Raw genomic sequence first — 25,656 nt, 5'->3', positions numbered from 1 at the left:
GAAGTGATGACCACGACCACTCTGTCAAGAGTGATACCGAAGAAGAAGAAGAAGAAGAATAAGCTAACCTAATATAACAATACAACAAACGTACACGTTTTATTTTTGAAGTGAAAACTTCTTTAGCGGCGCTTTTTGAGGTGGGGAAAAAATGATAAACTCGAGACAGCGTAACGGGTAACGCGTAACGCGTAACGCTGACGTCATGTGACGGACAATGTTATTCACCAAAGAACTTTAGTCATAACGTATCATAATCAGGTCAATTATTGAAAACTGGCAATTTATATTAAGCAATAAAGCTCAATGTTCTAATCTAGTACGGGCTGAAATACGAGGATCTCACAGTTACATAACTTTATATTAGAGATGCCCCGAATAGTGAATTTGGCCGAATACCGAATACCGAATATTCGGTCCCCCTCTCGGCCGAATACCGAACATTCGGCGACCGAATATTTGGCATGACATGCGAACATTTTGAGTCACAATTATTATGAAAACTGTTCGCCAACGAAGCACAACGCTTGCTAAGATATATTTTTTGTTGTACAGAATTAATGAATGTAGTTAGAGTCAATCAAATCAAACCCATGATAAAAATAAAATATTTTGGAATAAACAAATGCTCAAAAACGTGCCTTCGTATTTAACTACTTTCCAAGAATACATTTTAAATATTAAATATACCTAGCTTTTGGTAATCTTTTGTGTAATTTTTCGTTTTAGGTAGGTGCAACAGATATTCGGTATTCGGCCGAATGTTGCCTACTATTCGCCAAAGTGGCCGAATAGGCCGAATACCGAATAGTTGGCGAATATTCGTGTGTATCTCTACTTTATATCACTCCAATATAATTCAATAAAGCTACATCTTGATGAAATCGCTAATAAAAGTGAACTCTAGTACTGGTGAATAAAACTCAAAATATCATGACCAAATATATTTATATGCGAGGTCTGCAAGGTAACTTTACAATTTCTATTCGAATTTTAAATAATTAACGCTACAAATTTAAGCTCACTGGCCAGCAATTTGGGAACTAAAGTTTTTCAATAGAAAGGAGGATGGGTCAATTACACATAGTGCTGCAGACATTTTGGACTAGTCATTGAGTTTTCACTTCTGTCGGCACTCCCGGAGTGCAACCCGTTGTTTTTTTTTATTACCATTGGGAGCAGGGGTAAAATCAGGTTCCCTAGTTAGTCATAGGGGTGACCGGACTGAAAAGGTTAGGAACCACTGGGTTAATAGGTGCTATAAGAAGACGCTAGTCACAGGTGGATACACTTAAGAAATAGGTATTTACGCTTAACAGCCTATAACTATGTTATCAAGGATGGAATAAGCCATGCGTTAGGGGCTATTATTGTGATCGCTTACGTTTCGAACGATACGACGCGAAGTGTGTTGTGTGTCACCGATTATATAGAAATTATGAAGGAAGTGGAGGTATCTATAGGGCTCGTACAGTATTACTTGCTTTTCTCAGAATCCAAAACGTTTAATTCGCTTTCATATCGCTCAGAGATATAGCTTAGATGTAGCTTGTAGGTTGCACGAATTTACGAGCAAGTCAGATACTTTGAGTTGTCTTTATAAAAGCACGCTCAGGAAGCTTTTACCTCAACAAAAGTATTAATTAAAAAGTAAAAATAACCTCCAATGCTCCTCTTCAAAGGGCATGAGGCTGGTACACCCTATGCTCAACGTTATCAACGTTGATGGTACCTACTCTTACACAATATAGGTAGTAGGGTTTAGTAAGGAGCACAAATGTATGGAGCAGCATACACTTTTGTCTCAAGCGATGCCGCTTGGCACGATTGTTCCTTAGGTCAAACAAAGCTGATCGTACCGTGTATACCCCCCCAAAAAGGGGGGGGGGGGTGAAAGGGCTCCCCAGGTCCAATCATGCTATATTTCTTCCTGTTCTTAGCAACTAGGGCAAGTTATACAGGGTGTTTGGTACATCGTTTGCCAAATTAAAACGGCAGATAGGTTGAGTCATCTGCTATCTACTGATGCATAGAAAAAAAAAATTGGCCATGGTTTTTTTTTCTACTGCTCAAGTAAAAATTTGAAATTTACGAAAAATTGGCATAGAGCTGAAAAAAAAAGTGCGCAAAATTGAAAATGTCTAGGCCTGGGAAGATAGCAAATGACTCAACCTATCTGCCGTTTTAATTTGGCGAACGATGTACCAAACCCCCTGTATATCATTTTCGTATAATTTAGGGACGAGGAATTCAGTTTTATTATTATACCTTTTCATACAAAAAATTGGGACAATTTTGGCTGTTACAATCACAGTGTGGCGATTTGAAGTAAATAAAAAATTGGACAATGTAGCCCATGTATTCTTCATTCTGGAAAATATTACTTTTTTTAATGAGGAGGGCGACGATTTAAGTATCATTGGGAAGCTTTGCCATATTTAATGCAAATTAAAAATTAAAATATTAAGTGGGCTCAGAAACGCGTTTGTGGTTCCACGTTGTATCAAAAAACTTTCAGCTGTCCCCGGATTCATATAACGAAGAGTCGAATTGATCACCTGCCCCTCCCGACGCCGACGCTCGGCTGTTTATCGGTGACGTACATCTTTAATCTGGTGCTTACACAGATATGCACAGATGGTGCTTAATACTTGCGCATCCCCTGTAATATTTAGCGATCAACTTGCAAGTCCTGCATAACCTGCATTCATTATTAGGATGTGCCTTCACAGGGGCTTAACTGATATGATTGGGATGTCATTGTGAAAGCGATATACATACATACTTGGTAATATATGTAGGTACCTATACCTACTGCTGAACTCAAGAGGATTACGATTTCTGGCGCGAACCGCTGGACACAGAACGTTTTATGAATAGCCCACAATCCATAAGAAGATATATTATTACGTTTAACACGTTCAGGCGGCTTAGCACGGTCGCGTTTTTATCCCTTGTCACCATGCCTGTCACGTTCTAACAAGTATGTAAGTGCGAAAGGGACGCGCATAGTGATAGTCGATAAAAATGGAACCGTGCTGAGCCCGCAGGGTTGTTTTCAGAAAAATAGTTCCGTTTAATTTTTTTTGTCATTGAATACACTTTGAATGAACGTAACGAAACTGAGAATTATCAGTTTCGTTACGTTTGTATTGAAAACTTAACGAAACTGAGGTATAAAAATTAGGACATTTAGGACACTTTCTTTCTCCTATCGCAATCGATAACGCTCATGTTTCTGATTATAAAGGACTTAAAATTCTTCAATTACAAAAAAAAAATTAAAAGGTACTACTACTTACATTTTTTCTGAAAACAACCCTTCACTGCCAGAGCGAACTACGCGATACGAGCGTAGCCGATAACACGTGATTTCCGCTGTGTAGCGTAAAACGCCTACGAACAGAGAACCCGACGAGCGGGTCGCTGGCAGTGAATGTACTTATGAATACTTGGTTAACGCTTTCATTAATTACAATTTACAACTGTTTACTTATTACTCACGTTCCATGTTGCCCAAAAAGCTACGATATACCTATCGGTTCAGCGGTTATCGATTCCTCATACAAATATATGTCCACCCCTTTAGAGGTGAGTTCTGGGATAAAAAGTATAGGTACTATGTCCTACCAAATTTCAACTAAATCGGTTCAGCGGTTTAAGCTTGAAGACGTAACAAACAGACCCACTTTCGCATTATAATATTGTAGTATGGATGGATTAGTGTTAGTATGGATAGTTGATTACGCGAATATAGATTTAATAAAAAAGTATCAAATTTCCAAGAATAAAAAAGACAATCAAGTCGTTCAAGATGTTTCCAGAAAGAAAAATATACCGACAGCTGCGCTACCTACCGGGTCGAATTGTTTTCAAACAATCCATGTACACTAAAACCTTCTCCAGAATGTAACTTTTATGAAAATCGCATTAAAATTGGTTTAGCCAAACGCGAGATAATCGCGGACAAATTGAAATATACATAAGTACCTACATACATTACATACGAGTCAAACGGAGAACCTCCTTTTTTTTAACCGGTTAAAAACTAGAAAAATAAATATTTTTAGGGTCCCTTCCCTACAAAAGATGATTTTTTTTTTCGGTTCAACCCTATGGTGTGGGGTGTCGTTGGGTAGGTATTTCAAATTATTTTACGAAATACGAATTACGAAATAGTATACTCATGTCTCCTTTCTGATATAATTTCATTCCCAGATTTAATATAACTTTATTATATAATAAAATACATTTATATAACTATACATTTAATAGAAAGGTCAGTCCAAACAATCATTCGCGTAACGGTCGTCCACCGAAAGCCTTGTGGATTCTGCTTTCGTTTCGGCAGAAATATAAATGTTCTCTGGAAAAGCCTATATTTATTGTAACAATGATTTTTAAACTAAAGTACCTAGCTATATTTTTCTCAAAAATATAGAGTCTGTGCGGAAAGAGAAGAGTCGTGGCAGAAACGGGAACTAACATTTTAAATTTTATACGGCAATCAAACCTTTGATGTCTTGCAAAAAGTAAACAAACTTCTGTCATTTCATTTAGCCTAAGCAAATTAGAAAAATCTGCGGAAATAATTCGTGTAGTTTTGAAAATTGGTACAGGTATACCTTGTGGTGTACAGATAAACATACTAAAAGTCCTCGGGGGTAGGGGGTGTGCTGGGGGTGTAGAGGGGGGTTGAAGGTACCATTTTTCATATTTTTGCTCATATCTCGAATATCTGTACGAATAGCACTATAATTTCTTCGGATAAAAGTTTTAACATAAAATTTACTACAAATTTGGTTATGTTTATTTTTAGTCTGCGATCAATACTTTAGGAGCTACAGGCTGCTAAAGTTAAGTAAGTGATAAAAAATAGACGGTTTAAGAAAATGTCATGTTTTTGTAATTGTTCATCATAAATAAAAAAATTAGCTTAGAGTAAGCAAGCTCAGCGACCTGCTGATAAAATATAAAAAATAGGCCATGAGCATGTCGGATTATGCTCAGTGTAGGGTTCCGTAGTTACCCGTCGGTCAAAATAGACTATTTGCCAAAACTCAAAAACAGCTGTACCGATTAGGTTCGCTATATTTTTCCTTGAAAGTCTTTACTAAGCTTTATTTTCACGATTTTTTTCATATTTTTTGGACCCATGGTTCAAATGTTAGGGGAACTAAAGGGTAAAACACAACTTTTTTTCTTTCAGATCGATTATTTCCGAAAATATTAAGTTGATCAAAAAATGGTTCTTGAAGACCCTTATTCGTTTTAAAAGACCTACCCAACGACACCCAATTTTCAATTTTCAAAACTACACGAATTATTTCCGCAGCTTGCCCAAATTCGGCTTAATTTGACGTGGCTAATTGTATATTTTTATTAACAAAAACCGCAAGTTTTATGTACAAAACATTTTCAAAACACGATGAAACCGTACATAAAACCACATGAAAAATTATATTTAACATTGTTCGGTTTTGTCAGCGGGAAGAAAACGGCTAAAACCCGACTATCGACTTACAAAAAGTCGCGGAACGTGTTTCCGCTATTCACGGGTATTGATGTTGTATTTAATATTAAATAATTACCTATTTAATAAGCCCCCTAAGTAACTTGTCTCCGGTACATAATCGGTAAGTATATTCATTCAAAATATATTAATTTTCATAAATTAAAATAACGGACAAATAGTCTTGATACTTGCCATTTTATGCATATTTATATGTAATTTTTTTTTTTAGGATTGTGTAAAGGTACCTACGGTATCTCGAATCAAATACCGCTAAGTAGGTGATATATTATGCAAGAATTCGTAATCTACGTGCCGGATTCAAGCACATCCATGCAGTTCCTCACATCAGTCCCTGGTTGTTCTGAAGCTGGCTCCCTCAAACATAAGTGACATTGAATATTTTAATTCAGACTTCGATTACAAAGAATAAAACTTTTTCTAATAAAATAATTCTTTATTTGTAAGTTCGTTTACTACGTTCTGTTAGTTACGAAATTATATTTCATACTAGCTGACCCGGTGAACTTCGTATCACCTATCTATATTATGTCTCCTTTTGGCACGTCACGGATTAGCCTGGCCGCACACGCTCAGAATTTTATGTAGGTACTGATTGACATGATGTGTAAGCGAGACAGGACCATGCATTTGTAGAGCGACGCCCGATCCCACCTGTCATTCCGTACGGAAACATAATGAACATTCCGAACGCCTGCAGCCAGGCCTGAAAAAAATTGTTATCGATTAGTCCCTCTACTATATAGGCTGACTTTAAATTGGTAATATAAAATGAATGTTTTACATATATCTTCCCTTCATTAAGCCCCTCGATTTTTAAGTCTCATGCTTTTAAAATAATTAAAAGTATTTTTTCACACCACCTATTCGGAAAAGAGCTTTTTCTTCCCTGCTAGGAGGGATCAAAGTGGCACTTTTCTTCCCTGCTAGGAGCGATCAAAGTAACACGTTTCTGTTCTAGCACACTATTTTTACATTTTTTTGCACATTATTTTTTTAGCTTAAATAATCTGTTTAAGCATCAGATTGTGTCAATACTAAGATTTTTTTATTTTCCTCATTGTTGATGTGAAAAGCACTATGTGTCACACGGTATCAAAATTATTTCGTCTTAGGCGTTAACACTTGAATCCCTCATTACTCTCAGGATTCTACTTTAGAATCCATCGCTTCATTCAGGATTCAATGTACGCCCTTGACGGAAATATATCATTTTGATCCCTTGTAACACAAACTACTATTTTTTTATTCATCCAATTTTTTTAGGCTTCACATTATCCTAACATAATAATTAACAAAGAAGGTTAAATAATTTCAAATGAACACTTTCCTTTTTGGTTATCAATCACCTGTCAGAGTATTTATGAAGTAAATGTGTTTTGATTAGTAATTGTCACTTGTCAATTGAAAATTAGATTTTCCGCAAATTTTGATTTTACAATAAATTTTTAAATAAAATAATACCTGAGAAACGTGTTTGCTACAAAAGGTGCAGGAGAAAAATTTGGAGAACCTCCATTTCCAGCAAGATTGTGCGCCAGCACAGTTAACTCTAATTAGTGCGCGATATCATTTAGACCAAGAGTTCCCTGGTAGATGGATTGGACGCAACGGCCCAGTCGCATAGCCGCCTCGAAGTCCCGATCTTCGCACGGGAATTAAATACCCTCGATGAACTTCGCCAAAAGATAATTGAGGTGTTCAATTCTGTGAAACCAATGAATTTATTCTTGGCAGACTAAATAATCTCAAGAGTATTCATAAGAATCAGATTTATGTGTCCAGAAAAGCGGTGGTCATTTTCAATACATCTTAAAATACGTTTAGTTAAAGTAGGTGCACACTTATCTACTTATTGAAAGTGTTGAAACGTAGGTCTTGTTGTGTGTTACATTCGGTAGCTAGATTATGTATATTAATAAATGATTAAATTTAAATAAATTCGCTTATTATTTACCATAGATTGGATCAGGGTACTTAAAACTAAACCGCTTAACTTAATGCCAGTCCAGACGGGAACAGTCTTGCTCCAATCTGATTAAATTATTTGATCAAATCAGGTGGTGTGGTGTGGTTGCAAACTCCATTTTGCTTGCCGATTCCCTTTTATTCGATTGTAAAGGCCCCAGTACACCATGGGCCATCGCCGGCCACTCCAAGGGACACAGCCATGCGGTAGAATGAGATAGCAATATCACTTGCTCCCTCTAACGCATGGAGTGGCCGGCGATGGCCCATTGTGTACTGGGGCCTTAAGATTATGACCGATAAAATAGAGGTGCTAACTTCAAAATCTGTTCTTATTACAAATGTAACCTGTAATGGTGTGCAGATGTCAACTTTCTAACATTAATTGTAGTTTCGGTTCTGCGTAATGATGATGAGTCAGTCAGTCAGTCATCCAGGACACGTAAATTTAACGCTGTTTTTTAGGATTCCGTACCCGTTCCGTAAGGTCCTATACAACAAACGTGATTTTTTGATGATTTTTGCGTAATGGAACGGAACCTTTCGTGCGCGAGTCCGACTCGCACTTGGCCGGTTTTTTTAATCCTGTTGGCACCTCAGACAGTGGCGAGACACTCCTGACTTCGGGCAGGGGTGCGAAACTCCTGACTTCGGCCAAACTCGGCTCCGCTCGGCTCAGCATTGCTCCGAGCAATTATTAGGGTTGGCACCACTTGACTTCCTTTGGCGTGCACGAACACAGATAAGATAATCACTTGAATTTTGACAACCCTAAATAGCCGAAAGGGATAGTGCCATATATTAGAAAGGGATAGCATGATTCGACCCTGAACCGCTGTCAAACTTCGGTTTTGTAGGAAGTTTCCTTTCTGTACGGTAGTACTATTATTTATTCTGTGCTTCGGGCAAACTCGGCTCCGTTCGGCTCAGCATTGCTGCGAGCAGTTATTACGCCAAGCGCGCACCACGATTTTAGTTTTTGCGACACGATTTTAGAATCGCGCTGTAATATATCGCAGAAAATTCACTGCGCGCACTGCGATGAAAAAGTCGACGATTTGTTCATTCTCAACATGGATTTCGTACCAGTCGTTTGTCATGAAACGTTGTCTTTAATATGCGATCGCTGTATGACTTTGAGTATTTATACCACAAAGGTGATCTTCTAATTCCATAATTAAATGGTCAACATCTAGCGTCTTCAGCAGCAGGTTCCGACATGTTGACGCTTGGAGAGCGAAATGCCGACTGAGGTCCGGGTGCGATTTTATTATCGCAGTGCGCGCGGGGCCATACAACTCCGTATGCTGCAATTCACTTTGCGACAATCGCGTCGCGAGCAGTCGCGGAAAAATGTGACAAATCACAATTTTAAAATCGCTGCGATTTTTTTGTCGCATATGAGCGCACTGCCATATAAACTCATACGTTACATTTCTGCGACTAAATTATCGCGCGACAAAAAGTCGTGGTGCGCGCTTAGCCTTAGGGTTGCTACCATTTGACGTCCTTTTGCATGCACGACCACAGATAAGATAATGACTTGAATTTTGACAACCCTAAATAGCCGAAAGGGATAGTACCATACATTAAAAAGGGATAGCAAGATTCATCCCTGAATCGCTGTCAAACTTCGGTTTTGTAGGAAGTGTCCATTATGTACTTACGGTAGTACCAAAGAGTAAAGGCCCCAGTACACAATGGGCCATCGCCGGCCACTCCAAGGGACGCATTTATGCGTTAGAGGGAGCAAGTGATATTGCTATCTCATTCTACCGCATGGCTGCGTCCCTTGGAGTGGCCGGCGATGGCCCATTGTGTACTGGGGCCTTAAGGTAGTACTATTATTTAGTATGTATGTATTTGTTGGTTGTCATTTTGTTTATGGGTGCGTTCGAAACTGTTTAACAGGGAGTTTCTAATCGCTCGATTTGACAAACGATAAGCCTCATCACTATAATGCATGCATAAATAAAAATATGTCAATCCTTTGTCATTACTGTCACTATTTTACAATTTCAAAATCTCAAATACGGGGTAATCCTAATATTGTGGATATATCTTGTCGATTCGAAACCCTTTTTAAAATACGTTCTTTAATTTGAGGTGAGAGTTTACCTTATCGACGGGATGAAGATCAAATGTTTGACAGGTAAGATACCTAGGAACATTTTGTATGGGAATTAAAATTCTTTCATTATTTTGTTTTCGTAAATTTTTTCAATGTTTTTAATGGTTATTCTGCTATTCTAGGCCGAGACTAATCTATATATATATAGATATAGATATAGATTTAAGCAGACTTTTCGACGAAGTAAAATATCGTGAGATGAGAGAACCGGACATATCCCAATAAGGCCTACCTACTTATGCACTATTTTTATTTATATCCATATTCATATTTATTATTAATAATGTACACATACATTTCAGCCATTGTAAACTTGACTTGTAATATTAAATAAATATTAATCTTATTTAAAGCTGCAACACGACTGATTAATTGACACGATTGTTCTCCCAGAAGGGGGTTCGTGGGGTATTTGACTTTGGTACGGTCGTATAGAGGGCGGTCTCGTGACCTCCAGAAAATTCCGACTTTTGGTCTACCGGATTCTGTCAGAAAAATGTTTGACGGCCCGGCCAAACGGTGGGAGGTAGGTGGGGGGTGCTCGACCAAATGTCATAGAGGGACCCTGGCAGTTTTTGACGCCGCCATTTTTTTTTCAAAATGGCCGACTTTTTTTTTTAAATTTTTTCAAGTTTGTCCTAGCGCGCTGAAATTTTGGTCACGGAATCTCGGGGTCCTCTAGATTCGTATGGGAAAAAAAAAATTCGAAAAAATCCAAGATGGCGGAAAAAATGGCCACTTTTATTTTGTATGGCAACTTTTAAACGGTGCGAGATAGGTGGGGGGTGCTCGACCAAATGTCATAGAGGACTCCGAGACAAAACAAACTGCATTTAAAAATTTTCAAACGGGCCGACTTTTTTTTTTAATTTTTTCAAATTGGTCCGAGCGCGCTGAGATTTGGCATGGCGAGAGATAAAGGCCTCTAGATTCCTATGAAAAAAAAAAAATTTGGAAAAAATCCAAGATGGCGGAAATAATGGTCATTTTAATTTTGTATGGCAACTTTTAAACGGTGCGAGATGGGTGGGGGGTGCTCGACCAAATGTCATAGAGGGCCCCGAGACAAAACAAACTGCATTTAAAAAATTTCAAAATGGCCGACTTTTTTTTTTTTTTTTTTTCAAGTTGGTCCGAGCGTGCTGAGATTTGGCATGCGGCGAGCTAGGGGGCCCAAGATTACCAGGTGAAAAAAAAATTTGGAAAAATCCAAAATGGCGGCGGACACGGGCAAAATTCAAATTTCCAAGTAGGTTAAGCGAGCCCGAAGGGCGAGCTTCAGGCCGGGAGGCCGAAGGCCGACCCCGCGGAGGGCCGTCAGGCCCGGAGCTTCACCCCGAATGTCCAAGCGTGCCCCACCCCCAGTAATTTTGGGCGAGGCCGAAGGCCGAGCTGCGGGAATGACCAACAAAGCAAAATCCTATACAAAAAGTGTGTTAAGCGAGCCCGAAGGGCGAGCTCCAGGCCGGGAGGCCGAAGGCCGACCCCGGCGGAGGGCCGAAGGCCCGGAGCCTCCAGCCCGACTCCCAAAACGCGAGGCCGAAGGCCGAGCTGCGTGAATGCAGTGCTTCCAAGCGTTCTACAAAGTCAACTGTCTTGATAAGCGAAGCCGGCGGGCCGAAGGCCCGACGGCGAAGCGTCGAGGCTCGCGAAGGCCGAAGGCCGAGCTCCGCGTAGGGCCGAAGGCCCGAAGCGTCACACGAGAGGGGGAAGTTGGAGCTTAAACACGACCCAATAGGAAAAGTGTCTTAGACAAGCGAAACGGCGGGCCGAAGGCCGAAGGCCGTAGGCCCGACGTGAGGTTGTCAAGACACTTTTACTATTGGGTCGTGTTTAAGCTCCAACTTCCCGCTTACCCCCCAAAGCAAAACCAACCCTCCAAGTGTTTTAATAAGCGAAGCGGCGGGCCGAAGGCCCGACGCTGAGCTTCGGAACCCAGCGAAGGCCGAAGGCCGAGCTCCGCGTAGGGCCGAAGGCCCGGAGCGTCCCTTACGAGCTCCCAAGCACGCGAGGCCGAAGGCCGAGCTGCGGGAATGAAGTGCTCGCATGCGGATCGTTTCGTCCTAGCAAAAGTACAACTTTATTTCTTTTTCCCTTTGGAAAACAAACTACTACACAATTACAACAGCACAAACAACAGCACCAATAACAACAACACATAAACAACAACACTAACAACAGCACAAACAACAACACGCGCACCGCGGGGCCCTCGGGCCCCGCGCACAGGGCAAAATCTAGTTAATATTATATATAGCTACAAGAATCACTGATTTCATATATAGATGTTTTATTTGAAAACTGTAAGACCTAGGTTAAAAAAAAAAACTGATTCGTATAGAGGGCCAAAAATGTAGGTCCAGAAAAATATGGATTTTCTGGACAAGTGGAAATCCAGAAAAATGTTTGACGGCCCGGCCAAACGGTAATAGTTAGAGGGGGGGGTAAATGTCATAGAGGAACCCTGGCAGTTTTTGAAGCCGCCATTTTTTTTTCAAAATGGCCGACTTTTTTTTTTGTCGATTTTTCAAATTTGTCGTAGCGCGCTGAAATTTTGGTCACGGAATCTCGGGGTCCCCTAGATTCGTATGAAAAAAAAATTTTCTAAAAAATCCAAGATGGCGGAAAAAATGGCCACTTTTATCTTGTATGGCAACTTTTAAACGGCGCGAGATAGGTGGGGGGTGCTCGACCAAATGTCATAGAGGGCCCCGAGACAAATAAAACTGCATTTAAAATTTTTCAAAATGGCCGACTTTTTTTTTTTTTTTTTTTCAAGTTGGTCCGAGCGCGCTGAGATTTGGCATGCGGCGAGCCTGGGGGCCCAAGATTACCATGTGAAAAAAATTTTTTGGAAAAATCCAAAATGGCGGAAGATACGAGCAAAAACAAATTTCCAAGTAGGTTAAGCGAGCCCGAAGGGCGAGCTTCAGGCTGGGAGGCCGCAGGCCGACCCCGCGACGGGCCGTCAGGCCCGGAGCTCCACCCCGAATGTCCAAGCGTGCCCAAACCCCAGTAATTTTGGGCGAGGCCGAAGGCCGAGCTGCGGGAATGACGAACAATGCAAAATCCTATACAAAAACTGTGTTAAGCGAGCCCGAAGGGCGAGCTTCAGGCCGGGAGGCCGAAGGCCGACCCGGCGACGGGCCGTCAGGCCCGGAGCCACCACCTAGACTCCAAAAACGCGAGGCCGAAGGCCGAGCTGCGTGAATGCGATGCTCCCAAGCGTTCTACCAAGCCAACTGTCTTGATAAGCGGAGCCGGCGGGCCGAAGGCCCGACGGCGAAGCGTCGAGGCTCGCGAAGGCCGAAGGCCGAGCTCCGCGTAGGGCCGAAGGCCCGGAGCGTCCCTTAGGAGCTCTCAAGACCGCGAGGCCGAAGGCCGAGCTGCGTGAATGAAGTGCTCCCAAGCGTTCTACCAAGTCAACTGTCTTGATAAGCGGAGCCGGCGGGCCGAAGGCCCGACGGCGAAGCGTCGAGGCTCGCGAAGGCCGAAGGCCGAGCTCCGCGTAGGGCCGAAGGCCCGAAGCGTCACACGAGAGGGGGAAGTTGGAGCTTAAACACGACCCAATAGGAAAAGTGTCTTAGACAAGCGAAACGGCGGGCCGGAGGCCGAAGGCCGTAGGCCCGACGTGAGGTTGTCAAGACACTTTTACTATTGGGTCGTGTTTAAGCTCCAACTTCCCGCTTACCCCCCAAAGCAAAACCAACCCTCCAAGTGTTTTAATAAGCGAAGCGGCGGGCCGAAGGCCCGACGCTGAGCTTCGAACCCCAGCGAAGGCCGAAGGCCGAGCTCCGCGTAGGGCCGAAGGCCCGGAGCGTCCCTTACCAGTTCCCAAGCACGCGAGGCCGAAGGCCGAGCTGCGGGAATGAAGTGCTCGCATGCGGACCTTTTCTTTCTTGCAAAAGTACAACTTCACTTCCTTTTCCCTCTGGAAAACAAACTACTACACAATTACAACAGCAACAACAACATTACCAAAACCAACAGCACAAACAACAGCACAAACAACAGCACAAACAACAGCACCAACAAGACCGCGGGGCCCTCGGGCCCCGCGCACAACGCACAAAACTAGTTAATAATATATATAGCTACAACCCCACTGATTTCTCATGTACCTGTTTTATTTGTAAACTGTAGCACATGGGTTAAAAAAAAAAACTGATTCGTATAGAGGGCCGAAAATGTAGGTCCAGAAAAATATGGATTTTTGGATTCGGCTCCTGGGTCGAAAAATGTTTGACGGCCCGGCTAAACGGTAAGAGGTAGAGGGGGGGTGCTCGACCAAATGTCATAGAGGACCCTGGGCAGTTTTTGGAGCCGCCATTTTTTTTTCAAAATGGCCGACTTTTTTTTTTGACGTTTTTTCAAGTTTGTCCCAGCGCGCTGAAATTTTGGTCACGGAATCTCGGGGTCCCCTAGATTCGTATGAAAAAAAAAATTCGAAAAAATTCAAGATGGCGGAAAAAATGGCCACTTTTATTTTGTATGGCAACTTTTAAACGGCGCGTGATAGGTGGGGGGTGCTCGACCAAATGTCATAGAGGGCCCCGATAGAAATAAAACTGCATTTAAATTTTTTCAAAATGGCCGACTTTTTTTTTTTTTTTTTTTTCAAGTTGGTCCGAGCGCGCTGAGATTTGGCATGCGGCGAGCCTGGGGGCCCAAGATTACCATGTGAAAAAAATTTTTTGGAAAAATCCAAAATGGCGGAAGATACGAGCAAAAACAAATTTCCAAGTAGGTTAAGCGAGCCCGAAGGGCGAGCTTCAGGCCGGGAGGCCGCAGGCCGACCCCGCGACGGGCCGTCAGGCCCGGAGCTTCACCCCGAATGTCCAGGCGTGCCCAAACCCCAGTAATTTTGGGCGAGGCCGAAGGCCTCGCCGCGGGAATGACGAACAAAGCAAAATCCTATACAAAAACTGTTTTAAGCGAGCCCGAAGGGCGAGCTTCAGGCCGGAAGGCCGAAGGCCGACCCGGCGACGGGCCGCCAGGCCCGGAGCCACCACCTAGACTCCAAAAACGCGAGGCCGAAGGCCGAGCTGCGTGAACGCGGTGCTCCCAAGCGTTCTACCAAGCCAACTGTCTTGATAAGCGGAGCCGGCGGGCCGAAGGCCCGACGGCGAAGCGTCGAGGCTAGCGAAGGCCGAAGGCCGAGCTCCGCGTAGGGCCGAAGGCCCGAAGCGTCACACGAGAGGGGGAAGTTGGAGCTTAAACACGACCCAATAGGAAAAGTGTCTTAGACAAGCGAAACGGCGGGCCGAAGGCCGAAGGCCGTAGGCCCGACGTGAGGTTGTCAAGACACTTTTACTATTGGGTCGTGTTTAAGCTCCAACTTCCCGCTTACCCCCCAAAGCAAAACCAACCCTCCAAGTGTTTTAACAAGCGAAGCGGCGGGCCGAAGGCCCGACGCTGAGCTTCGAACCCCAGCGAAGGCCGAAGGCCGAGCTCCGCGTAGGGCCGAAGGCCCGGAGCGTCCCTTTAGATTTCCCATGCACGCGAGGCCGAAGGCCGAGCTGCGGGAATGAAGTGCTCTCAAGCGTTCTACCAAGTCAACTGTCTTGATAAGCGGAGCCGGCGGGCCGAAGGCCCGACGGCGAAGCGTCGAGACTCGCGAAGGCCGAAGGCCGAGCTCCGCGTAGGGCCGAAGGCCCGAAGCGTCACACGAGAGGGGGAAGTTGGAGCTTAAACACGACCCAATAGGAAAAGTGTCTTAGACAAGCGAAACGGCGGGCCGAAGGCCGAAGGCCGTAGGCCCGACGTGAGGTTGTCAAGACACTTTTACTATTGGGTCGTGTTTAAGCTCCAACTTCCCGCTTACCCCCCAAAGCAAAACCAACCCTCCAAGTGTTTTAACAAGCGAAGCGGCGGGCCGAAGGCCCGACGCTGAGCTTCGAACCCCAGCGAAGGCCGAAGGCCGAGCTCCGCGTAGGGCCGAAGGCCCGGAGCGTCCCTTTAGATTTCCCATGCACGCGAGGCCGAAGGCCGAGCTGCGGGAATGAAGTGCTCTCAAGCGTTCTACCAAGTCAACTGTCTTGATAAGCGGAGCCGGCGGGCCGAAGGCCCGACGGCGAAGCGTCGAGGCTCGCGAAGGCCGAAGGCCGAGCTCCGCGTAGGGCCGAAGGCCCGAAGCGTCACACGAGAGGGGGAAGTTGGAGCTTAAACACGACCCAATAGGAAAAGTGTCTTAGACAAGCGAAACGGCGGGCCGAAGGCCGAAGGCCGTAGGCCCGACGTAAGGTTGTCAAGACACTTTTACTATTGGGTCGTGTTTAAGCTCCAACTTCCCGCTTACCCCCCAAAGCAAAACCAACCCTCCAAGTGTTTTAATAAGCGAAGCGGCGGGCCGAAGGCCCGACGCTGAGCTTCGAAACCCAGCGAAGGCCGAAGGCCGAGCTCCGCGTAGGGCCGAAGGCCCGGAGCGTCCCTTTAGATTTCCCATGCACGCGAGGCCGAAGGCCGAGCTGCGGGAATGAAGTGCTCTCAAGCGTTCTACCAAGTCAACTGTCTTGATAAGCGGAGCCGGCGGGCCGAAGGCCCGACGGCGAAGCGTCGAGGCTCGCGAAGGCCGAAGGCCGAGCTCCGCGTAGGGCCGAAGGCCCGAAGCGTCACACGAGAGGGGGAAGTTGGAGCTTAAACACGACCCAATAGGAAAAGTGTCTTAGACAAGCGAAACGGCGGGCCGAAGGCCGAAGGCCGTAGGCCCGACGTAAGGTTGTCAAGACACTTTTACTATTGGGTCGTGTTTAAGCTCCAACTTCCCGCTTACCCCCCAAAGCAAAACCAACCCTCCAAGTGTTTTAATAAGCGAAGCGGCGGGCCGAAGGCCCGACGCTGAGCTTCGAAACCCAGCGAAGGCCGAAGGCCGAGCTCCGCGTAGGGCCGAAGGCCCGGAGCGTCCCTTTAGATTTCCCATGCAAGCGAGGCCGAAGGCCGAGCTGCGGGAATGAAGTGCTCGCACGCGGATCTTTTCGTCATAGCAAAAGTACAACTTCATTTCCTTTTACAACAGCACAAACAACAGCACCAACAACAACAACAACATAACAACAGCACAAACAACAGCACAAACAACAGCACAAACAACAGCACCAACAAGACCGCGGGGCCCTCGGGCCCCGCGCACAACGCACAAAACTAGTTAATATTATATATAGCTACAAGAATCACTGATTTCATATATAGATGTTTTATTTGAAAACTGTAAGACCTAGGTTAAAAAAAAAAACTGATTCGTATAGAGGGCCAAAAATGTAGGTCCAGAAAAATATGGATTTTCTGGACAAGTGGAAATCCAGAAAAATGTTTGACGGCCCGGCCAAACGGTAATAGTTAGAGGGGGGGTGCTCGACCAAATGTCATAGAGGAACCCTGGCAGTTTTTGAAGCCGCCATTTTTTTTTCAAAATGGCCGACTTTTTTTTTTGTCGATTTTTCAAATTTGTCGTAGCGCGCTGAAATTTTGGTCACGGAATCTCGGGGTCCCCTAGATTCGTATGAAAAAAAAATTTTTCTAAAAAATCCAAGATGGCGGAAAAAATGGCCACTTTTATCTTGTATGGCAACTTTTAAACGGCGCGAGATAGGTGGGGGGTGCTCGACCAAATGTCATAGAGGGCCCCGAGACAAATAAAACTGCATTTAAAATTTTTCAAAATGGCCGACTTTTTTTTTTTTTTTTTTCAAGTTGGTCCGAGCGCGCTGAGATTTGGCATGCGGCGAGCCTGGGGGCCCAAGATTACCATGTGAAAAAAATTTTTTGGAAAAATCCAAAATGGCGGAAGATACGAGCAAAAACAAATTTCCAAGTAGGTTAAGCGAGCCCGAAGGGCGAGCTTCAGGCTGGGAGGCCGCAGGCCGACCCCGCGACGGGCCGTCAGGCCCGGAGCTCCACCCCGAATGTCCAAGCGTGCCCAAACCCCAGTAATTTTGGGCGAGGCCGAAGGCCGAGCTGCGGGAATGACGAACAATGCAAAATCCTATACAAAAACTGTGTTAAGCGAGCCCGAAGGGCGAGCTTCAGGCCGGGAGGCCGAAGGCCGACCCGGCGACGGGCCGTCAGGCCCGGAGCCACCACCTAGACTCCAAAAACGCGAGGCCGAAGGCCGAGCTGCGTGAATGCGATGCTCCCAAGCGTTCTACCAAGCCAACTGTCTTGATAAGCGGAGCCGGCGGGCCGAAGGCCCGACGGCGAAGCGTCGAGGCTCGCGAAGGCCGAAGGCCGAGCTCCGCGTAGGGCCGAAGGCCCGGAGCGTCCCTTAGGAGCTCTCAAGACCGCGAGGCCGAAGGCCGAGCTGCGTGAATGAAGTGCTCCCAAGCGTTCTACCAAGTCAACTGTCTTGATAAGCGGAGCCGGCGGGCCGAAGGCCCGACGGCGAAGCGTCGAGGCTCGCGAAGGCCGAAGGCCGAGCTCCGCGTAGGGCCGAAGGCCCGAAGCGTCACACGAGAGGGGGAAGTTGGAGCTTAAACACGACCCAATAGGAAAAGTGTCTTAGACAAGCGAAACGGCGGGCCGGAGGCCGAAGGCCGTAGGCCCGACGTGAGGTTGTCAAGACACTTTTACTATTGGGTCGTGTTTAAGCTCCAACTTCCCGCTTACCCCCCAAAGCAAAACCAACCCTCCAAGTGTTTTAATAAGCGAAGCGGCGGGCCGAAGGCCCGACGCTGAGCTTCGAACCCCAGCGAAGGCCGAAGGCCGAGCTCCGCGTAGGGCCGAAGGCCCGGAGCGTCCCTTACCAGTTCCCAAGCACGCGAGGCCGAAGGCCGAGCTGCGGGAATGAAGTGCTCGCATGCGGACCTTTTCTTTCTTGCAAAAGTACAACTTCACTTCCTTTTCCCTCTGGAAAACAAACTACTACACAATTACAACAGCAACAACAACATTACCAAAACCAACAGCACAAACAACAGCACAAACAACAGCACAAACAACAGCACCAACAAGACCGCGGGGCCCTCGGGCCCCGCGCACAACGCACAAAACTAGTTAATAATATATATAGCTACAAACCGACTGATTTCTAATATAGATGTTTTATTTGGCAACTGTAAGGGTTAGATAAAAAAAAAAAACTAATTCGTATAGAGGGCCGAAAATGTAGGTCCAGAAAAATATGGATTTTCTGGACAAGTGGAAAACGAAAAAAATGTTTGACGGCCCGGCTTAACGGTAATAGTTAGAGGGGGGGTGCTCGACCAAATGTCATAGAGGGACCCTGGCAGTTTTTGACGCCGCCATTTTTTTTTCAAAATGGCCGACTTTTTTTTTTGACGTTTTTTCAAGTTTGTCCTAGCGCGCTGAAATTTTGGTCACGGAATCTCGAGGTCCCCTAGATTCGTATGGAAAAAAAAAATTTGGAAAAAATCCAAGATGGCGGAAAAAATGGCCACTTTTATCTTGTATGGCAACTTTTAAACGGCGCGCGATAGGTGGGGGGTGCTCGACCAAATGTCATAGAGGGCCCCGAGAGAAATAAAACTGCATTTGAAATTTTTCAAAATGGCCGACTTTTTTTTTTTTTTTTTTTCAAGTTGGTCCGAGCGCGCTGAGATTTGGCATGCGGCGAGCCTGGTGGCCCAAGATTACCATGTGAAAAAATTTTTTCGGAAAAATCCAAAATGGCGGAAGATACGAGCAAAAACAAATTTCCAAGTAGGTTAAGCGAGCCCGAAGGGCGAGCTTCAGGCCGGGAGGCCGCAGGCCGACCCCGCGACGGGCCTTCAGGCCCGGAGCTTCACCCCGAATGTCCAAGCGTGCCCAAACCCCAGTAATTTTGGGCGAGGCCGAAGGCCGAGCTGCGGGAATGACGAACAATGCAAAATCCTATACAAAACCGGTGTTGAGCGAGCCCGAAGGGCGTGCTTCAGGCCGGGAGGCCGAAGGCCGACCCGGCGACGGGCCGTCAGGACCGGAGCCTTCACCCTGACTCCCAAAACGCGAGGCCGAAGGCCGAGCTGCGTGAATGCGGTGCTCCCAAGCGTTCTACCAAGCCAACTGTCTTGATAAGCGGAGCCGGCGGGCCGAAGGCCCGACGGCGAAGCGTCGAGGCTAGCGAAGGCCGAAGGCCGAGCTCCGCGTAGGGCCGAAGGCCCGAAGCGTCACACGAGAGGGGGAAGTTGGAGCTTAAACACGACCCAATAGGAAAAGTGTCTTAGACAAGCGAAACGGCGGGCCGAAGGCCGAAGGCCGTAGGCCCGACGTGAGGTTGTCAAGGCACTTTTACTATTGGGTCGTGTTTAAGCTCCAACTTCCCGCTTACCCCCCAAAGCAAAACCAACCCTCCAAGTGTTTTAATAAGCGAAGCGGCGGGCCGAAGGCCCGGCGCTGAGCTTCGGAACCCAGCGAAGGCCGAAGGCCGAGCTCCGCGTAGGGCCGAAGGCCCGGAGCGTCCCTTTAGATTTCCCATGCACGCGAGGCCGAAGGCCGAGCTGCGGGAATGAAGTGGTCTCAAGCGTTCTACCAAGTCAACTGTCTTGATACGCGGAGCCGGCGGGCCGACGGCCCGACGGCGAAGCGTCGAGGCTCGCGAAGGCCGAAGGCCGAGCTCCGCGTAGGGCCGAAGGCCCGAAGCGTCACACGAGAGGGGGAAGTTGGAGCTTAAACACGACCCAATAGGAAAAGTGTCTTAGACAAGCGAAACGGCGGGCCGAAGGCCGAAGGCCGTAGGCCCGACGTGAGGTTGTCAAGACACTTTTACTATTGGGTCGTGTTTAAGCTCCACCTTCCCGCTTACCCCCTGAAGCAAAACCAACCCTCCAAGTGTTTTAATAAGCGAAGCGGCGGGCCGAAGGCCCGACGCTGAGCTTCGAAACCCAGCGAAGGCCGAAGGCCGAGCTCCGCGTAGGGCCGAAGGCCCGGAGCGTCCCTTTAGATTTCCCATGCAAGCGAGGCCGAAGGCCGAGCTGCGGGAATGAAGTGCTCGCACGCGGATCTTTTCGTCATAGCAAAAGTACAACTTCATTTCCTTTTACAACAGCACAAACAACAGCACCAACAACAACAACAACACCAACAACAGCACCAACAACAACAACAACACAACAACAGCACCAACAAGACCGCGGGGCCCTCGGGCCCCGCGCACAACGCACAAAACTAGTTAATAATATATATAGCTACAATACGACTCATTTCTAATGTACCTGTTTTATTTGGAAACTGTAAGGGTTAGGTTAAAAAAAAAAACTGATTCGTATAGAGGGCCAAAAAAGTAGGTCCAGAAAAATATGGATATTCTGGACAAGTGGAAATCCAGAAAAATGTTTGACGGCCCGGCTAAACGGTAAGAGGTAGAGGGGGGGTGCTCGACCAAATGTCATAGAGGACCCTGGGCAGTTTTTGGAGCCGCCATTTTTTTTTCAAAATGGCCGACTTTTTTTTTTGTCGTTTTTTCAAGTTTGTCCCAGCGCGCTGGAATTTTGGTCACGGAATCTCGGGGTCCCCTAGATTCGTATGGAAAAAAAAAATTTCGAAAAAATCCAAGATGGCGGAAAAAATGGCCACTTTTATCTTGTATGGCAACTTTTAAACGGCGCGCGATAGGTGGGGGGTGCTCGACCAAATGTCATAGGGGGCCTCGAGAGAAATAAAACTGCATTTAAAATTTTTCAAAATGGCCGACTTTTTTTTTTTTTTTTTTTCAAGTTGCTCCGAGCGCGCTGAGATTTGGCACGCGGCGAGCCTGGGGGCCCAAGATTACCATGTGAAAAAATTTTTTTGGAAAAATCCAAAATGGCGGAAGATACGAGCAAAAACAAATTTCCAAGTAGGTTAAGCGAGCCCGAAGGGCGAGCTTCAGGCTGGGAGGCCGCAGGCCGACCCCGCGACGGGCCGTCAGGCCCGGAGCTTCACCCCGAATGTCCAAGCGTGCCCAAACCCCAGTAATTTTGGGCGAGGCCGAAGGCCTCGCCGCGGGAATGACGAACAAAGCAAAATCCTATACAAAAACTGTGTTAAGCGAGCCCGAAGGGCGAGCTTCCAGCCGGGAGGCCGAAGGCCGACCCGGCGACGGGCCGTCAGGCCCGGAGCCACCACCTAGACTCCAAAAACGCGAGGCCGAAGGCCGAGCTGCGTGAATGCGGTGCTCCCAAGCGTTCTACCAAGCCAACAGTCTTGATAAGCGGAGCCGGCGGGCCGAAGGCCCGACGGCGAAGCGTCGAGGATCGCGAAGGCCGAAGGCCGAGCTCCGCGTAGGGCCGAAGGCCCGGAGCGTCCCTTACGTATGCGCTAGCACGCGAGGCCGAAGGCCGAGCTGCGTGAATGAAGTGCTCACAAGCGTTCTACCAAGTCAACTGTCTTGATAAGCGGAGCCGGCGGGCCGAAGGCCCGACGGCGAAGCGTCGAGGCTAGCGAAGGCCGAAGGCCGAGCTCCGCGTAGGGCCGAAGGCCCGAAGCGTCACACGAGAGGGGGAAGTTGGAGCTTAAACACGACCCAATAGGAAAAGTGTCTTAGACAAGCGAAACGGCGGGCCGAAGGCCGAAGGCCGTAGGCCCGACGTGAGGTTGTCAAGACACTTTTACTATTGGGTCGTGTTTAAGCTCCAACTTCCCGCTTACCCCCCAAAGCAAAAACAACCCTCCAAGTGTTTTAATAAGCGAAGCGGCGGGCCGAAGGCCCGACGCTGAGCTTCGAACCCCAGCGAAGGCCGAAGGCCGAGCTCCGCGTAGGGCCGAAGGCCCGGAGCGTCCCTTACCAGTTCCCAAGCACGCGAGGCCGAAGGCCGAGCTGCGGGAATGAAGTGCTCGCATGCGGACCTTTTCTTTCTTGCAAAAGTACAACTTCATTTCCTTTTACAACAGCACAAAGCACAAACAACAGCACCAACAACAACAACAACACAAACAACAGCACCAACAACAACAACAACACAACAACAGCACCAACAAGACCGCGGGGCCCTCGGGCCCCGCGCACAACGCACAAAACTAGTTAATAATATATATAGCTACAAACCGACTGATTTCTCATATATATGTTTTATTTGGCAACTGTAAGGGTTAGATAAAAAAAAAAGTAGATTCGTATAGAGGACCAAAAATGTAGGTCCAGAAAAATATGGATTTTCTGGACAAGTGGAAAACGAAAAAAATGTTTGACGGCCCGGCTAAACGGTAAGACTTAGGTGGGGGGTGCTCGACCAAATGTCATAGAGGACCCTGGGCAGTTTTTGGAGCCGCCATTTTTTTTTCAAAATGGCCGACTTTTTTTTTGTCGTTTATTCAAGTTTGTCCTAGCGCGCTGAAATTTTGGTCACGGAATCTCGGGGTCCCCTAGATTCGTATGAAAAAAAAATTTTTCGAAAAAATCCAAGATGGCGGAAAAAATGGCCACTTTTATCTTGTATGGCAACTTTTAAACGGCGCGTGATAGGTGGGGGGTGCTCGACCAAATGTCATAGAGGGCCCCGAGAGAAATAAAACTGCATTAAAAAACTTTCAAAATGGCCGACTTTTTTTTTTTTTTTTTTTCAAGTTGGTCCGAGCGCGCTGAGATTTGGCATGCGGCGAGCCTGAGGGCCCAAGATTACCACGTGAAAAAAATTTTTTGGAAAAATCCAAAATGGCGGAAGATACGAGCAAAAACAAATTTCCAAGTAGGTTAAGCGAGCCCGAAGGGCGAGCTTCAGGCTGGGAGGCCGCAGGCCAACCCCGCGACGGGCCGTCAGGCCCGGAGCTTCACCCCGAATGTCCAGGCGTGCCCAAACCCCAGTAATTTTTTGCGAGGCCGAAGGCCTCGCCGCGGGAATGACGAACAAAGCAAAATCCTATACAAAAACTGTGTTAAGCGAGCCCGAAGGGCGAGCTTCAGGCCGGGAGGCCGAAGGCCGACCCGGCGACGGGCCGTTAGGCCCGGAGCCACCACCTAGACTCCAAAAACGCGAGGCCGAAGGCCGAGCTGCGTGAATGCGGTGCTCCCAAGCGTTCTACCAAGCCAACTGTCTTGATAAGCGGAGCCGGCGGGCCGAAGGCCCGACGGCGAAGCGTCGAGGCTAGCGAAGGCCGAAGGCCGAGCTCCGCGTAGGGCCGAAGGCCCGAAGCGTCACACGAGAGGGGGAAGTTGGAGCTTAAACACGACCCAATAGGAAAAGTGTCTTAGACAAGCGAAACGGCGGGCCGAAGGCCGAAGGCCGTAGGCCCGACGTGAGGTTGTCAAGACACTTTTACTATTGGGTCGTGTTTAAGCTCCAACTTCCCGCTTACCCCCCAAAGAAAAACCAACCCTCCAAGTGTTTCAATAAGCGAAGCGGCGGGCCGAAGGCCCGACGCTGAGCTTCGGAACCCAGCGAAGGCCGAAGGCCGAGCTCCGCGTAGGGCCGAAGGCCCGGAGCGTCCCTTTAGATTTCCCATGCACGCGAGGCCGAAGGCCGAGCTGCGGGAATGAAGTGCTCTCAAGCGTTCTACCAAGTCAACTGTCTTGATAAGCGGAGCCGGCGGGCCGAAGGCCCGACGGCGAAGCGTCGAGGCTCGCGAAGGCCGAAGGCCGAGCTCCGCGTAGGGCCGAAGGCCCGAAGCGTCACACGAGAGGGGGAAGTTGGAGCTTAAACACGACCCAATAGGAAAAGTGTCTTAGACAAGCGAAACGGCGGGCCGAAGGCCGAAGGCCGTAGGCCCGACGTGAGGTTGTCAAGACACTTTTACTATTGGGTCGTGTTTAAGCTCCAACTTCCCGCTTACCCCCCAAAGCAAAACCAACCCTCCAAGTGTTTTAATAAGCGAAGCGGCGGGCCGAAGGCCCGACGCTGAGCTTCGAAACCCAGCGAAGGCCGAAGGCCGAGCTCCGCGTAGGGCCGAAGGCCCGGAGCGTCCCTTAAGAGTTCCCAAGCACGCGAGGCCGAAGGCCGAGCTGCGGGAATGAAGTGCTCGCATGCGGACCTTTTCTTTCTTGCAAAAGTACAACTTCATTTCCTTTTACAACAGCACAAACAACAGCACCAACAACAACAACAACACCAACAACAGCACAAACAACAGCACAAACAACAGCACCAACAAGACCGCGGGGCCCTCGGGCCCCGCGCACAACGCACAAAACTAGTACATACTTATATACATAGAAAACACCCATGACTCAGGAACAAATATTAGTGTTCATTACACAAATAAATGCCCTTACTGGGATTCGAACCCAGGCCCATCGGCTTCGCAGGCAGGGTCACTACCCACTAGGCCAGACCGGTCGTCAATATTACAAGTCAAGTTTACAATGGGTGAAATATATCCCAGATAGTAAAATTACAGTTCTATTGCCCAATTTCTACCCGATCTACCCGGTTTTGTATTAAAATAACTGTTGGACTGCACAGATGAGGCAGTACATAAATGAGACTCTATCTTGTTTGGTACTAAAATTACAGTTGTATTGGGCAGATTCTTAACTAGTTTTAGCAGTTTTGTCAATCGCACTGTCACTTTTTAGTATCTGAGACATAAAAACAAGAGTGTGTTTTAAAAAGAAAACTAGTGCCTGCGCTAAATCAGAGGATTGATTTGACGAGCCGACACCACCACCAGGCTTCGTTTAGTAAGCCGTGGTAAAAAACCGGAACAAAAGGGATTCAAGTATCATGACCTTTAGTGTCGTACTATAATCACGTGACCAGTGTTGTCAGCATAGCAAAAACCATAAAATAGCACTGGCGCGCCCTCAAATCCCATGACTCTTTTTCTTTCCGCACAGACTCTAATAGGTATGTGGAGAAAAATGTCATCTTCTTGTAAATAAACAAGATTCTATATGTTCTGCTTGTGCATAACAATAACAATAGTAGATTGTTAACCAAGGGATCATTTCTTGATGATATTTTTTTCAAAAATGATGCCTTTCACTCGAGTTAAAACACTCTACTTTTCATTTCGCATACGAGGAAAGTAAAATGCATGTGTTTTTTTAAATACATTTTTATAGTAGGTATTTTTTGAGGGTAGGTACATTATATTAACAATTTAGCCAAAAGTATCGTTATTTATGGAATGGGGAGTCAAATATCAGAATGGAAATTGTATAACAAATCCATTTATATCC

This window comes from Cydia splendana, chromosome Z (genome assembly GCF_910591565.1).
Source record: "Cydia splendana chromosome Z, ilCydSple1.2, whole genome shotgun sequence".
In the NCBI taxonomy this organism is placed as follows: domain Eukaryota; kingdom Metazoa; phylum Arthropoda; class Insecta; order Lepidoptera; family Tortricidae; genus Cydia; species Cydia splendana.
The sequence above is the reverse complement of the archived record's forward strand: the minus strand, read 5'-3'. Positions refer to the sequence as shown.